The sequence below is a fragment of the Lemur catta genome, chromosome 1 (assembly GCF_020740605.2).
Source record: "Lemur catta isolate mLemCat1 chromosome 1, mLemCat1.pri, whole genome shotgun sequence".
In the NCBI taxonomy this organism is placed as follows: Eukaryota; Metazoa; Chordata; class Mammalia; order Primates; family Lemuridae; genus Lemur; species Lemur catta.
In genome coordinates, this window is record NC_059128.1 from 29824818 (window position 1) to 29840229 (window position 15412).

The 15412-nt window shown below is 38.4% G+C and overlaps 1 protein-coding gene across 5 annotated transcripts in view; it reads left to right on the plus strand.

Moving 5' to 3' along the window:
* DCAF5 (DDB1 and CUL4 associated factor 5) overlaps positions 1-15412 on the plus strand; it is a 109876-nt gene that overhangs the window by 10340 nt on the left and 84124 nt on the right. Inside the window, exon 2 of one of the 5 annotated variants that reach the window (XM_045564968.1) lies at positions 7524-7601. The exons of the other annotated variants lie outside the window; for them this stretch is intronic. The gene's annotated coding sequence lies outside the window, so the exon portion shown is untranslated. The remainder of the gene's footprint in view (positions 1-7523; positions 7602-15412) is intronic. 5 annotated transcript variants of the gene reach the window in all.

Here is a 15412-nt window from a genome sequence, read left to right on the forward strand (position 1 = left end):
TCTTCCACAGGCACAGTATCATAAAGGGAAGTGTGACTCCTAGGCCAGATTATAAGCTTATTTAATCCTTAATGAATTTTGAAGCATAGTCTTCTTGTAAGTAAAATTTACTTCTGTCACCAGCAACTTCACTCTGCTTCTGTGCAAAAAGAAGGCTTTTCATTTTTAGGGTCATTCATTGATTGGGTGAACAAGGAGGGTTGCCCTGTAGGTTATGATCTTAGACTCAGTTTGCTCTTCACATTGGTTTTCTTAGAGATTCAGGGCAAGACTTGATAGTATTAGTTTGTCACTTTAGTTATCTGCTCCTCCCATGCCTTCATGTTCACACTTTCATTGCCACCTTGCTCACTCTTTGCTCCTTGCAATGTTGAATCCCAGAGATTCTATCATGTACCACTCAGGTTACAGAGTTGATATTTGTAGGAGGTCAGGTCCTTGTACTCTAGTACTATTTTCCCATCAGGGTTAATTTTAAAATGAAGTTATATTCTTGAGGGATGGGATATATAGGAGTCAATGAGAAAATGGCATCTGAGGAAATGGACAGGTTTATACTAGATCCAGGTAGCAGAGAAAATGTTGGCAGAAGGGCTGATTCCCACCTTTTTTCTGCCTCTGCTGGGGCTCCTGCTGGTTGCAAGGTGGGGTAAGATTACTTTATAAGGTTGATAAGGTAACTCTAGGTTCCCTGCCTGCCTTGCTTGCTGCCTGCTATGCTCCTTTATAACGAAGCTGGCCATATTTGCTGGTTTACTTGGGACTGCCCTAAATTCCCCCATGGCCCTGGTGTAATTATTAGTGCTCCTTTCATTCTTAAAAAGGTCCAAGTTTGGATGATAAATTATGTGGTCATCTACTTAACACTCATCCGAGCTGCCTGGTATTCAAGTAAACCTAAAGCGCCAGTCTGCTAACCCCTCACATTAAGCATTGAATGAATGGATGCCTCTGGTGAAAGAGCCTCCATCCTCCCTACCTCAGGTCTTTCAGCTGCCACTTTCAAGGTACCAGATAGAGCCTGAGAGGCAGAGTGTTTGGGTTCGTCATCATTTGTCCCCTTATCTTTTCATTAGAAAGGGGGGGAAAAAGGCTAAAACCATTAGGAAAATGCTAAGTCCAAAGGCTAATGTTACCCCTTCCTTTCTATATAAATCTTCTTACAGTTCTTGTTCTACTGTTTACTTGTATATATATTTTTAAAAGTCTTGTGGCTTGTTCCTCTTTCCAGAGTTGATCTTAAGGAACGATTCTCCACTGAGCTGAGATCTTTTTCTGAGGACTTTTAAACCAAAAGTGGATATGATATTGATATTAAAACCATATTATAGGTTTACTTTTGTGGAGTTTCTATGCAGCACCAGAGTATATTTGGAGTAAAAGTTGGCCCTTTAGTGTATAGATTGACCCTGAAATGGGTTTTCAGGAATTAGTTTTTCTGATATATGGCCAGTTGACTGTAGAATGTCTTTCATGTTGTGAAATGTCATCATTAAAGAAATTTAAGTGGTCTGGTTAGAGTATTAATTTCACCATTCTTACTTGTGATCTTATGCTTCTGATGTTCTGTTTCCATAGAATTAACAGAATTTTGTTGCTAGAAAGGACTAATGATTGTCTCAGTGAAGTTTTTAATTTTACATACAAGGAAACAAAGGCATAAAGAGGTCAAATGATTTGCTCAGTAGGTCATAGCTAGAAGGTAGTACAATCAGGATTAAAATCTGAGTCTTTTGTAGCTGGGTGTGGTGGCACACGCCTGTAGTCCTAGCTATTCAGAAGGCTGAGGCAGGAGGATTGATTAAGCCCAGGAGAGTTTGAGGTTGCAGTAATCTATAATATGATGATGTCACTGCACTCCAGCCCGGGCAACAGAGTGAGACCCTGTCTCAAAAAAAAAAACAAACAAAAAACAAAATTCTGGGTCTTCTGACCTCTTCCCTCACTAGGGAAAGTCATGAGGTTCTGCATTTATAAAAGACTTGCTCAAGTAAAGTGTTAAACTCTGTGAGTGGGTAACACTGCCAGTACATTCTATATGCGGTCTCATTGTCCCTGAACAAGGTTTTGATTAAATTGGTGGTGCCCCATTGTTTTACAGTTTTACAGATGAGTAAGTAGAGATTTTCCAGGGTGGAGACAGACAGTCATTCTGAGTCTTCAGTTTTAATTCTTAGCCTACTGATACTTCCTTTCTTTGGAAAGTCTTTGTTGCCTTCCAGGAACATTGCTCAGGAGGAGGAATTTTTTGCAAATCCACATGTCTGTCAAAATTTTGTTATACAACTTTCCCCATTCTAAATTTTGATTCAAGTCTTGTATTTACATTCTTTTATCTTTTGTGTTACTACTTGGACTGAGTGACTAAGTGACTAATTGGAACCTTTGAGGATTGTTATGCTTCTTTTTTATAGCTGCTTGACCATGTTTGATGGCTTAGTACAGATACCTCATTATTTGCTGCCATAGATGGCTGAAGTATATGCTTTGCCTTAGATATACAGTATTTCTCCCATCCATGAGGGAGACGTTCCAGTACCCCCATGGATGCCTGCAACTGCTGAGAAAATGTTAGGTAGGGATAAGGAGGAGGGGGAACAGATGCTTTGTCTAGGGATTTCCATTGAGAAATAGATGATGTTAGGAGATGCTTTGTCTACTAGGAGGAACAAATTGACCAGAAAAGGGGCTTCCAAGAAGGAAAAGATGATGTGTCAAGAGGTCTCCAAGGACTGAGCAACCAGAAAGAGGTAAAAAGGCCACAAAGTGGAGATATGACCATGGTCACAAAAGAGAGTCCTTAGAGCATGTGTACGAGTAAGGTGACAGTATCCTCAAGTGACCTATCCTCATTAACATGGTAAAAATCACACCCACTCATACCATGACAGTTTACAAGTACGATGGCAACCCCCAGAAATTGCCATACAAGGATAGAAAAGAGGAGGATTCGCCATTCCTGGAATTCTCCACCCTTTTCCAAGAAAAATTATGAATATTCCACCTTCCACTTAGCATAGAATTAGGTAATCAGCATAAAGGGGAGAAATCTTGTAAATTCAGGGTCTTCTCTATTTTGGGGGGTTGACCCATTCCTTCTCTGGAATGTAGTATGCTTTAATAAACTTAGGTGCTTTGCTTGCTTGCATCTGCTTAGTCTGCTCATTTGCTTCTTTGACTTGGTACCAGTAACCATTCTTTGGTACTGGGAACCAGAACCAGGGAACACGGACCTGACATCTGGTCCCCACACCTGAAAAGTACTGACCCCTATGTTTATTATGTTTTTTCCTATACATACATACCTATGATAAAGTTTAATTTATAAATTAGGCACAGTAAGAGATTAATAACAATAATAATAAAGTAGGACAGTTATAACAGTATACTGTAATAAAAGTTACATGAATGAGTGTGCTCTCTCTCTCTCAAAATAATGTTTTTGGGCCTTGGTTAACTGTGGACAACTGAAACTGTGGAAAGTAAACCTGTGGATGGGGGGTACTCTTACTGGCAAGAAATAACTGAAATTTGGGTGTTTGGTTGCTAGCCCTTGATTTAGTCTCAGAGTTAACATCTCTGTTTCTACCTGCTGGTAGGTGGGTGGGTGTAGTGTGCCTTCCCAGGAGGACTATGAATGCACTGGGGCCTGTATTGAGTCAATCTTTTAGAATTACCCAAGAAGAGAAAAGAAAGCTTTATTATGTTGTTAATTTTGCTTATACAAGAAATTTTGCAAAAATCAGGCAGGCAATGTTCTTGTATACAAAAATTAAACAGAAACTGCTCAGAATAGATGAAGAGTATCTGTGATATATTCAGGAGAGCATATTGTCCAGGTTAGTTCTCTATGGCAGAAGAGGTAAGACAGAAGATGAAGACAGCCTATGGTCCAGGAGTACCTTACAATTCGATATCCACTGTCTTAATAACTTTCCTGTAGATCCTTACTGTTGTTGAGGCCCTGAGAACCTGCTTGTACTGTCCCCCTAGCTCTATTTGTGGAGCTTTTATTCTTTGACATGTCACTAATTCCATACTTTACTATTGAGAATTGCCTGTTGAATCATACAAGTCATCAGAATATGGCACTTACAACATAAGCCTCTCACCCGTTCATAATTTTATGAATTCATATATATGTATTAATTATAGGAAATTTGGAAAATAGAGAGGTATTTAAAGAAAAGAAGTAGTTCCATCTACTCAGGATGACCATTGTTAACATTTGGAACATATTTTAGCCTTTTTTGGTACATATTTAGTATACATATTTCAAAAATAAAATTGGAATTAGACTATCTCTGTTATTTTATAACTTTCTTTACTTAATATTAATTTTTTTTCATATGTCATAGCATATTCTTCTAAAGCAGGATTTCGCAACCTCAACAATATTGAAATTTTGGGCTGGATTATTATTATGTTGTCCTGTGCATGGTAAGATGTTTAGCAACATCCCCGGCCTCTACTCACTATATGCCACTAGCATCTTTCCAGTTGTGACAACTAAAAATGTCTCCAGATACTGTCAATCATCTGGGGGGGAAATATCAACTGAGTTGAAAACCACTGTCCTCAATCAACAATTCTCAAACTTTTTGGTCTCAAAACCTCTTTATATTCTTAAAAATCATTGAAGGGCTCAAAGAACTTCAGTTTATGTTGGTCATATCTATCATTTTTATTGTATTAGAACTTAAAAAACTGAGAAAATTTAAAAATTCATTTATTTCAAAACAGCAATGTAAACTTAATATTAACATAACATTTTAATGAGGAAATATTAAAATTTTTATTAAATGAAAAAATATTTAAAATACTATATTTTCCAAAAATAGGAAAACAGTGAAAAGAGTGCCATTGTTATATTTTTCCAGATCTCTTTGATGGCTGTTATAATAGAAGGCATTTACATTTAATTTGTTGTGAAATATTGGTTTACCTAAAGTATGTAAAAAAGTTAAGCTTTATGAAGATCTGTATTTACAAAAGGGAAGAATATTTTAATGCCTTAGATAACTGTGTATATTACTCTTTGATACTATATCAAAACTCAACAAGTAGAAGTTTCTTACAGATTAGTTGCAATGTAGAATCCAAAACCATATCAAAGAACTTGTTATAGTCTGTACATTAGAATTCATTAATCTGTCTTAAACTTTGAGTGGATCTTTCCACTCATGCATTCTTTTACATCATACATTGATCATTTGGAAAATACAGATTCACCGAGTTTTGCAGGTTTTCTAAATCTTTTTTTTTTTTGAAACAGAGTCTTGCTCTGTTGCCTGGGCTAGAGTGCCATGGCATCAGCCTAGCTCACAGCAACCTCAAATCCTTGGGCTTAAGCAGTCCTTCTGCCTCAGCCTCCCGAGTAGCTGGGACTACAGGCATGCGCCACCATGCCCAGCTAATTTTTTCTATATATTTTTGGTTGTCCAGATAATTTCTTTCTATTTTTTAGTAGAGACAGGGTCTCGCTCTTGCTCAGGCTGGTCTCAAACTCCTGACCTCGGGCGATCCTCCCGCCTCGGCCTCCCAGAGTGCTAGGATTACAGGCGTGAGTCACTGCGCCCAGCCTAAATCTTTACATGTTTCATTATATAACATATTTTTGAAGTTCACATTGTGTTAATTTTACCACCAGTCTCATCAGCGAAGTCTTTAAATTCACCATGGCTAATACAAATTTTCCAAAATTTTTATTTTCATTTGAAAGCAACAAATAATGCCACTTATTTTCCTTGAAGTGACAGACTCATCTTATCCATTTTTGAGAAAATATTGCCAGATACACAAGTCTCAATAACCATAGTTTGTCAGTCATTTCAAGTAAAAATGGTATTCCATGAAAAAAGTAACTAGTTCAGTTCACAATGCAAACTATCACACGTATATTTTTTGACAAAATAATTATCTTTCTTCAGTGTACACAGTACAAGTTCTTTATGTGTTCTTCCCATCAGAGTATTAAGATGTGTACTCTGAGGCCGGGTGCAGTGGCTCATGCCTGTAATCCTAGCACTCTGGGAGGCCAAGGCAGGATTGCTTGAAGTCAGGAGTTCGAGACCAGCCTGAGCAAGAGCGAGACCCCAATTCTACTAAAAATAGAAAGAAATTAACTGGATAACTAAAAATACATAGAAAAACTTAGCCGAGCGTGGTGGCACATGCCTGTAGTCCCAGCTACTTGGGAGGCTGAGGCAGGAGGATTACTTGAGCCCAGGAGTTTGAGGTTGCTGTGAGCTAGGCTGACACCATGGCACTCTAGCCAGGGCAACAGAGTGAGACTCTGTCTCAAAAAAAAAAAAAAAAAAAAGACATGCTCTCAGGTTGAAACCTGATAAAATTGTTTTTACCACTTCAAGGACATTCCTAAGTGAAAGTAGCATTTGTGTCTTACTGCAAGTGAGTGGCAAGTTAAGAATATACTGATGACTGGTACAATTTGCTGTCATTGCCTTAATTAGCACTAAGGCATCAGTGGTTTTATCCGCCATTGCTTTTGCATCATCAGTAAAAAGTCAACACAGTGGAAAAAGCAAATAACATTATTGTTTTATTTTGAAGATAGTTTTGACTTTGCAGACCTTCTGGGGTCCACAGAACACACTTTGAGAACAGCTGTTCTAAAGAATGATATTATGGCATGTATCCTGTGGAGTGTCTACCTCAGAATTTAACCAGTACTGTCTCATTCCTTCTATTTATTAATATTTTTGCTTTTCTGTCAGTCCTTAAGCTAAACATTTGTAAATTTTTTCCCTTAGAATAAAATTTTTAGAAATGAAATTCTGAGTCAATGGGTATGAACTTTTTGATATTTTTAAGGTACATTTGATATATATTACCAAATTGTCCTCCAAGATAGTTGAAACAACTTATTTATGCTTGTATTATGAGACTGTATCATAACTATTGGTGGGCATTATTTTATCTTTCCCAACTCAATCAGTATGTGAAAAATGGTATTATTTAAAAAGTATATTATGACTTAAGTTCTCATATAACTGGCTTTGATTACCAGTGAGGCTGAATATTTTTATCTTAAGTTTTGGCCATTTTGTAGTCTTCTTTAGGCTGATTGCGGTGCAACTGATGAGGTTGCAACTTTCTTTGTTAAAAGTAGTCACATTTTCCTAATGCCTTCTGAGATTATTCCCTAGTTACCTTGTTTGCATTTGGGTGTGTATCAAATCTCAGCCTCAGATTTAGAGCCCTCTCTTAAGGAGGTAGTAAATGTGCCTGGTATCCTATTCTCCAAATTTCAGAGGTTTGAGCCCCACCTTTTTGACTTATGTCATATTTAAGGGGTATCATCCGTGCTATTAGCATTTTTTCTAAGTTGACTCCTCTTAAAACAATGTTTGAAAGAAAACTTTATATTACAATAATGTCTATGAAGTCATGGGTTTTATGTGCTAGTTGTTTTTTTCTAATACACCTTAAAATACATAATTATTAAAATTATTTCTCTACTGTCTAAAATCATCCAGTGGCCTATGTTTACCACACTTTAGGAGAGCAGGGGCTTTGGAATCAGACATCTTGGATTTGAATCCCACTCTGCCTCTAACTGGTGGTGTGCTCTTGGACAGGTGAGTTCAACCTCTTTGTGCCTCAGTTTTCTCACTGGAAAAATGGAGATATCAGAGAAGATCTCTTAGGTGCCTTCCGACTCTATTCTGTGATTCTGGTGTAAGGAGAAAGGGATATTTGAATATTTGTGAATTTCTTTCTCTGTTTCTGCTCAGGAATTAAAGACATTGTCTAGGGTTAGTATTTAAAAATCCTAGTATTGTTAAACTCCACTGCTATTAGTCATCTGATTTTAGAGAAACCATTTTATTTTATGGATCTCTAGCTGTCTAGTTAGGCTGTTGCTGCTTTAATACTTCTTCCTATTTAATGTGAAATACTCCAAGCTAGGAGCCAAGGCAAGCCAGGGCTTTACTTTTGATATCTTTGAAATGGGGATAGTGTTTCTGCCCTACTTACCTAATTGGAAGATATAGAAAAATGAGATAGTATATAGGTAAGTGAACTCAGCTTTCAGCAAAAGGGTACTAGGTAAACGGGTGTCAGCAGATGCCTATAGATGTTACCCCTCCTACAAATACTTATGTAGTGAAGAGCAAAATCAGTATGACACCACCTCTCCTTGTCCAGACCCACCTGCTCTTGCCTTTTGATTCCCACCCCCACAACCCTGATTTAGGAAGTGCTATTATTGCACATCAATTTTGTGACCTTGGGCAAATCACCCAACCTTAACTTAATATCCATAAGCCAAATGCAGCCTGCACTGAGCCTGCATTCAGCCTGCAAAAATCAGTCTGCTGGCCTTTTTTGAAAAAATTTTAAAAATCTGGTACTCTTCACCCTGTATTTCTCTATGGCAGCAACTGGTTAGAGCTGAGTAGTGGCTTGCCTTTTAAAAAGAGATATGTATTCTTCAGTATGCCATTTAGTCTAGCTGGTTTCACTCATTTACTTCTCTGCCTAGCCCCTGTTACATTTGAGAGACTGGATTGCATCATGGTAAGCAGCACAGTCTCTGGGGCTAGTTTACCTGGATTCAGATCCCAACAGTAACTCTTTTTTTTCTTGAGACAGAGTCTCACTCTGTTCCCCGAGCTAGAGTGCCGTGGCGTCATCCTAGCTCACAGCACCCTCAAACTCCTGGGCTCATGTGATCCTTCTGCCTCAGCCTCCCGAATAGCTGGGACTACAGGCATGCGCCACCATGCCCGGTTTGGCTAATTTCTTTCTATTGTTTTTAGTAGAGACGGGGTCTCGCTCTTGCGCAGACTGGTCTCGAACTCCTGAGCTCAAACAATCCTCCCGCCTCGGCCTCCCAGAGTGCTGGGATTATAGGCACGAGCCACCATGCCCGGCCAACAGTGACTCTTAGTAGCTAGGTACCTTCAAGTTATATAGCTTTTCTGTAACTTCATCTGAATGATAAGGATAACAACAATATCTACTTTATGAGATTGTTAAAAGGATTAGAAGAGCTACCACATAAAAAACCCTTAGGATAGTCCCTGGCCCAGGGTAAACAATAGGTGATGTTAGCTATTGTTGAGTTCAAGTAGCATAATAATTAGCTAATATTTACCTAGCTCTTAATATGTATTAATAACAGGCAATGGACCAATCTTTTACACAGATCTATCTCATTAATCCTAACAATAATGCTATGAAATAGGTAGAGTTATTTTCTCAATTTTATGAATGGGAGGACTATAATTTAGGGAGGTTAGGTGACCTGTCTAAAGGCACACAGCTAGTAAGTGGTAGCAGCATTGAGAGTCAAACCTGTGTTCAGGTATCCTAAGCTTGTGATTTGAGTGCTGCGCCATGCTGCCCCACATTACATCCACCTCTGAAATAGGTCTAATTGCAGAAATGGCAGGCTTGGGTAAATATAGAGATTAGTGCTCTTAATGTTTTTGTAAGTGATTGGTGGAGAGAATGAATATAAAATCTTCCAAATTTGTATATGATGCTAGTTCAAGGCAGGGAAATGCCAAACCAATGGGGATAAATTGCAGGAAACTTTGTATGGGTGGAGTGAGTAGCAAAGTGGTAACTGAATTTCAGGGTAGGTGAGTGTAAAGTAAAGTAACTTAAAGAAAAATAACTCAAACTGCTTGTAGAATGCTGTGCTCTGAGTTATTCAGTAAGAACTTGAGAGTCATTTCAGGCTATTACTTGAAGGTCAAAAAGGCCAGCGAACATTTTACCTCCATTAGGATATTAGGGTGATTATTTTATATACCGGGTGTCCCAAAAAACTCTTCATACAAAGGAAAAGTTTTGTAATAAATATTTTGTACATAAAGGTACATTTAGCTACAATTTCCCATTTTCCCTATGTATGGCCACTTTTGGGACACACACACATGGAAAATAATAAATATTGGCAAGGATGTGGAGAAATTGAAACCTTTGTACATTGTTGGTGGGAATGTAAAATGGTAGAGCCACCGTGGAAAACACTAGCGCAGTTCCTCAAAAAGTTAAACAAAATTACCATATGTTCCAACAATTTCATTTCTGGGTATATACCCAAAAGAATTGAAAGTAGGGGACTTGGCCGGGTGCGGTGGCTCATGCCTGTAATCCTAGCGCTCTGAGAGGCCGAGGCGGGTGGATTGCTCCAGGTCAGGAGTTCGAGACCAGCCTGAGCGAGACCCCTTCTCTACTAAAAATAGAAAGAAATTATCTGGACAACTAAAAATATATATAGAAAAAATTAGCCGGGCATGGTGGCGCATGCCTGTAGTCCCAGCTATTTGGGAGGCTGAGGCAGTAGGATCGCTTAAGCCCAGGAGTTTGAGGTTGCTGTGAGCTAGGCAGACGCTACAGCACTCACTCTACCCCGGGTAACAAAGTGAGACTCTGTCTCAAAAAAAAAAAAAAAAAAAAGAAAATATGGAACTTGAACAGTTATTTGTGCACCCATGTTCATAGTGCATTATTCACAGTAGTCAAAAGGTAGAAGCAACCCAGTATCCATCAATGGATGGTTGGATAAACAAAATGTAGTCCGAAGGAATGAAATCTGACACATACTACAATGTGGATGAATCTTGAAGACATTGTGCTAAGTGAATAAGCTAATCACAAAAAGACAAATGTACCTGGAGTAGTCAAATACAAAGAGGCAGAAATGGTGTTTTTAGAGAAAGAATGGTGGTTGTCAGGAGTATGAGGAGGTATTATTTAATGGGTGTAGAATTTAAGTTTAGAAAGATGAAAAAGTTCTGGAGATGGATGGTGGTGATAGTTGTACAACAGTGTGAAAATGTAAATGTAGTCAATGCCACAAAACCCTGTACTTAAAAATGGCTAAAATCATTTTTATAAAAAGCCTGAGGAATGCTGTTCTTCCTTGTATAAAGCTGCAGAATATCCTCATTTGGAATTCTAGCTGGTCTTCTGGCCTTTGCATGTTGGTAGAGTAGATACAACTTGGTTTTAGGGTCTAGGCCCAGGTCCTTGAATTATTAGCAAGTCATTTTACCTCTCTGATCCTTTTTTTTTTTTTTTTTTTTTTAAGACAGAGTCTTGCTCTGTGGCCCAGGCTAGAGTGCCCTGGCATCAGCCTAGCTCACAGCAACATCAAATCTTGGGCTCAAGGGATCCCCCTGACTCAGCCTCCCGAGTAGCTGAGACTACAGGTGTGCACCACCATGCCTGGCTAAATTTTTTTATTTGTTTCTGTTTTTAGTTGCCTGGATTATTTTTTCTATTTTTAGTAGAGACAGGGTCTTGTTCTTGCTCAAGCTGGTCTTGAACTCCTGACCTCAAGCGATCCTCCCACTTTGGCCTCCCAGAGTGCTAGGATTACAGGTGTGAGCCACCATGCCTGTCCCTCTCTAATCCTTGTCTAGAGGAAAGGTCTGTGCAATCCTTACCTCACAAGCAAGGTTAAAATGAGATGTATGTGTGATTGAATTTCTGTACTAATATCAATTATTTTCAACTTTGGAAAAATAATAAAACAGACTTATTTTTTATTCACTGGTATAACTGGACTATGTGGCACACAGACACGCTGCTGCTTCTTGGAGCTTAGGAGAGGTATGGTCGACACAAAAGAAGGGTTGGTTTCACAGAATACACGCACTGAAAAGAGGAATAAATAGACTGAGAAGAAAACCAGGCTGAATGATTTTCCTTTAGTCTTCACAGTTTAAAAAAAAAGAAAGAAAAACTTTTTTAAAAAGTATATTTTTATATATATTTTTTAAATTTCTGAATATTATGGGGGTACAAATGTTTAGGTTACATATATTGTCTTTGCCCCGCCAGAGTCAGAGCTACAAGCATGTCCATCCCCCAGTGTACACAACATGCATTAGGTGTGAATTTACCTATCCCCTCCTCTCTCTCCTACCTGCCTGACACCTGATGAAATGTTCCTACCATATGTGCACGTAAGTGTTGATCAGTTATGCCAATTTGATGGCAAGTACATGTGGTGCTTGTTTTCACATTCTTGTGATACTTCACTTGGTAGAACGGGCTCGAGCTCCATCCAGGATAATACAAGAGGTGCTAGATCTCCGTTGTTCTTTATGACTGAGTAGTACTCCCTGGTATGCATATATCACATTTTATTAATCTACTCATGTATTGATGGGCACTTGGGTTGTTTCCACATCTTTGCAATTGTGAATTGTGCTGCTATAAACATTCTAGTGCAGATGTCTTTTTTATAGAATGTATTTTTCTCCTTTGGGTAGATGCCCAGTAATGGGATTGCTGGAGCAAATGGTAGTTCTACTTTTAGCTCTTTGAGGTATCTCCATATTATTTTCCACAGAAGTTGTACTAGTTTGCAATCCCATTAGCAGTGTATGAGAGTTCCTATCGCTCTGCATCCATGCCAACATTTGTTGTTTTGGGACTTTCTCACTGGAGTTAAGTGATATCTCATTGTGGTTTTGATTTGCATTTCTCTGATGATTAGAGATATTGAGCATTTTTTCATATGTTTGTTGGCCATTGGTTTGTCTTCTTTTGAAAAGTTTCTGTTCCTGTCCTTTGCTCACTTTTTAATGGGGTTGTTTGCTTTTTCTTGCCGATTTTCCTGAGTTCTATATAGATTCTGGTTATCAGCTCTTTATTGGATGTGTAACATGCGAGTATTTTCTCCCCTTCTGTAGCTTGTCTGTTTGCTCTCATGATAGTTTCCTTGGCTGTGCAGAGGCTTTTTAATTTGATCAGGTCCCATTTATTTATTTTTGTTGTTGCTGTGATTGCCTTTGGGGTCCTCATAAATTCTTTCCCTAAGCCAATTTCTGTAAGAGTTTTTCCAACATTTTCTTCTAGAATTCTTATAGTTTCATGCCTTAGGTTTAAGTCTGTTATGCATTGTGAGTTGATTTTTGTGCGAGGTGAAAGGTGCTTATCCTGTTTCAGTCTTTTACATGTGGCCATCCAATTTTCCCTGCACCATTTACTGAATAAGGATTCTTTTCCCCAGTGTTTTTGCCTGCTTTGTCAAAGATCAGATGGCTGTATGAGGATGGTTTTATGTCTGGGTTCTCAGTTCTGTTCCATTGGTCTATGTCTCTGTTCTTGTGCCAATACCATGCCATTTTGGTTACTATAGCCTTGTTGTATAGCTTGAAGTCTGGTAAATTGATGCCTCCCAATTTGTTCTTTTTGCTTAAGGTTGCTTTTGCTATACAGGATCTTCTCTGGTTCCATACGAAGCGTAGAATATTTTTTTTTTAGATCTGCGAAAAATGATGTCAGTATTTTAATAGGGATTGCATTGAATCTATAGATCACTTTGGTTAGTATAGACATTTTAACAACATTGATTCTGCTGATCCATGAGCATGGTATGGTTTTCCAACTGTTCATATCCTCTGCTGTTTCCTTCCTCAGTGTTTTGCAGTTCTCCTTGTAGAGGTCTTTCACTTCCTTAGCTAAATATATTCCTAGGTATTTTATTTTATTTGTTGCTATTGTGAAAGATACTGAGTCTTTGATTTGGTTCTCAGTTTGACTGTTGATGGCATATATCAATGCTACTGATTTGTGTACATTGATTTTGTAACCTGAGACTTTGATGAATTTGTTTATCAATTCCAGTAGTCTCATGGCAGAATATTTGGGGTTTTCTAGATATAAGATCATATCGTCAGCAAAAAGCAATAGTTTAACCTCTTCTGCCCCCATTTGGATGCCCTTGATTTCCTTCTCTTGTCTGATTGCTCTGGCTAGGACTTCCAGCACTATATTGAATAGAAGTTGTGATAGAGGGCAACCTTGTCTGGTTCAGTTCTAAGGGGGAATGCTTTCAATTTTTCCCTGTTCAGTATGATGTTGGCTGAAAAGAAACACTTTAACAATATAATATAAAAGGGTGTTAAATAAAATTGCTATCCCCAAGAGGTGACCTCTGCTAACCAGTTTGCCTCTGTCCTTCTATGTATAAATTTGTGAATATTTTTATTTAATTAAAATGTATCATGCTATTTGTACTCTTATGCTACCTACAACAAGAGTTTGAAAGATTAGGACAAATTCATGCATGATACTTCAGGGAAAATGGAGTGTTTTGAGGGATGTATATACCTAATATATATTGTACTGTGCTAAGTGCTTGTACATGTGTGGGGACTTCAGAGTTTGTGGGAAAAAAGAATTAAAAGATAAAAATAAAAAAATGTAAACTTTACTTTTCAATGTAATCTCCATCATGTTCAAGATGCTTTTGTAAGCAATGATGCCAGCCACTTAGTCCATCCCTAAAGAACTGAGGGCTGTGGAAATTAATTAATTAATTTGTTTATTTATTTTTTGACACAGAGTCTCACTCTGTTGCCCAGGCTAGAGTGCCGTGGCATCAGCTTAGCTCACAGCAACCTGAAACTCCTGGGCTTAAAAGAGATCCTCCTGCCTCAGCCTCCCAAGTAGCAGGGACTATAGGCACACACCACCATGCCAGCTAATTTTTTCTATTTTTAGTAGAGATTGGGTCTCACTCTTATTCAGGCTGGTCTGGAACTCCTGACCTCAACAATCCTCCTGTCTCGGTCTCCTACAGTTCTAGGATTACAGGCATGAGCCACTGTGCCCGGCCTGGGCCATGGAAATTTAACCCATGCAGTCAATGTAGTCTTTGTTTACATATTTACTGAAGAAAAATACATGCCCTATAAAGATTTTTTTAAATTAGGAAACAAAAGGAAGCCAGAAGAAGCCAAATCAGGACTGTAAGGTGAATGCCTGTGATTTCCCATGGAAACTCTTGCAAAATTTCCCTTGTTTAATGAGAGGAATGAGCAGGAACATTGTCCTGGTGGAGAAGGACTCTCTGGTGAAGGTTTCCTAGGCATTTTTCTGCTAAAGCTTTGTCTAACTTTCTCAAAACAGTCACATAATAAGTAGATATTATTCTTTGGCTCTCCAGAAAATCAACAGCAAAATGCCTTGAGCAATCCAAAAAAATTGTGCCATGACCTTTGCTCTTGACTGCTCTGCTTTTGCTTTGATGGGACCACTTCCAACTCTTGGTAGCCATTGCTTTGATTGTGCTTTGTCTTCTGGATTGTACTGGTAAAGCCATGTTTCATCTCTTGTTATAATTGTTCAAAGAAATACCTCAGGATCTGGATCCCACTTATTTAAAATTTTGCTTGAAAGCTCTGCTCTTGTCAGCAGCTGACCTGGGTGCAATGGTTTTGGCACCCATAGAGTAGAAAATTTGCTCAACTTTAATTTTTCAGGCAGGATTGTGTAAACTGAACCAATTGAGCTATCTATGGTGTTGGATATTATTTGTGCAATTAATCGTTTGTCCTCTTCAATTAGGGCACGAACAAGATTTTTTCCTCACAAAATGATGTGGATGGTCTGCAGCCTTCTTCTTCTTCATCTT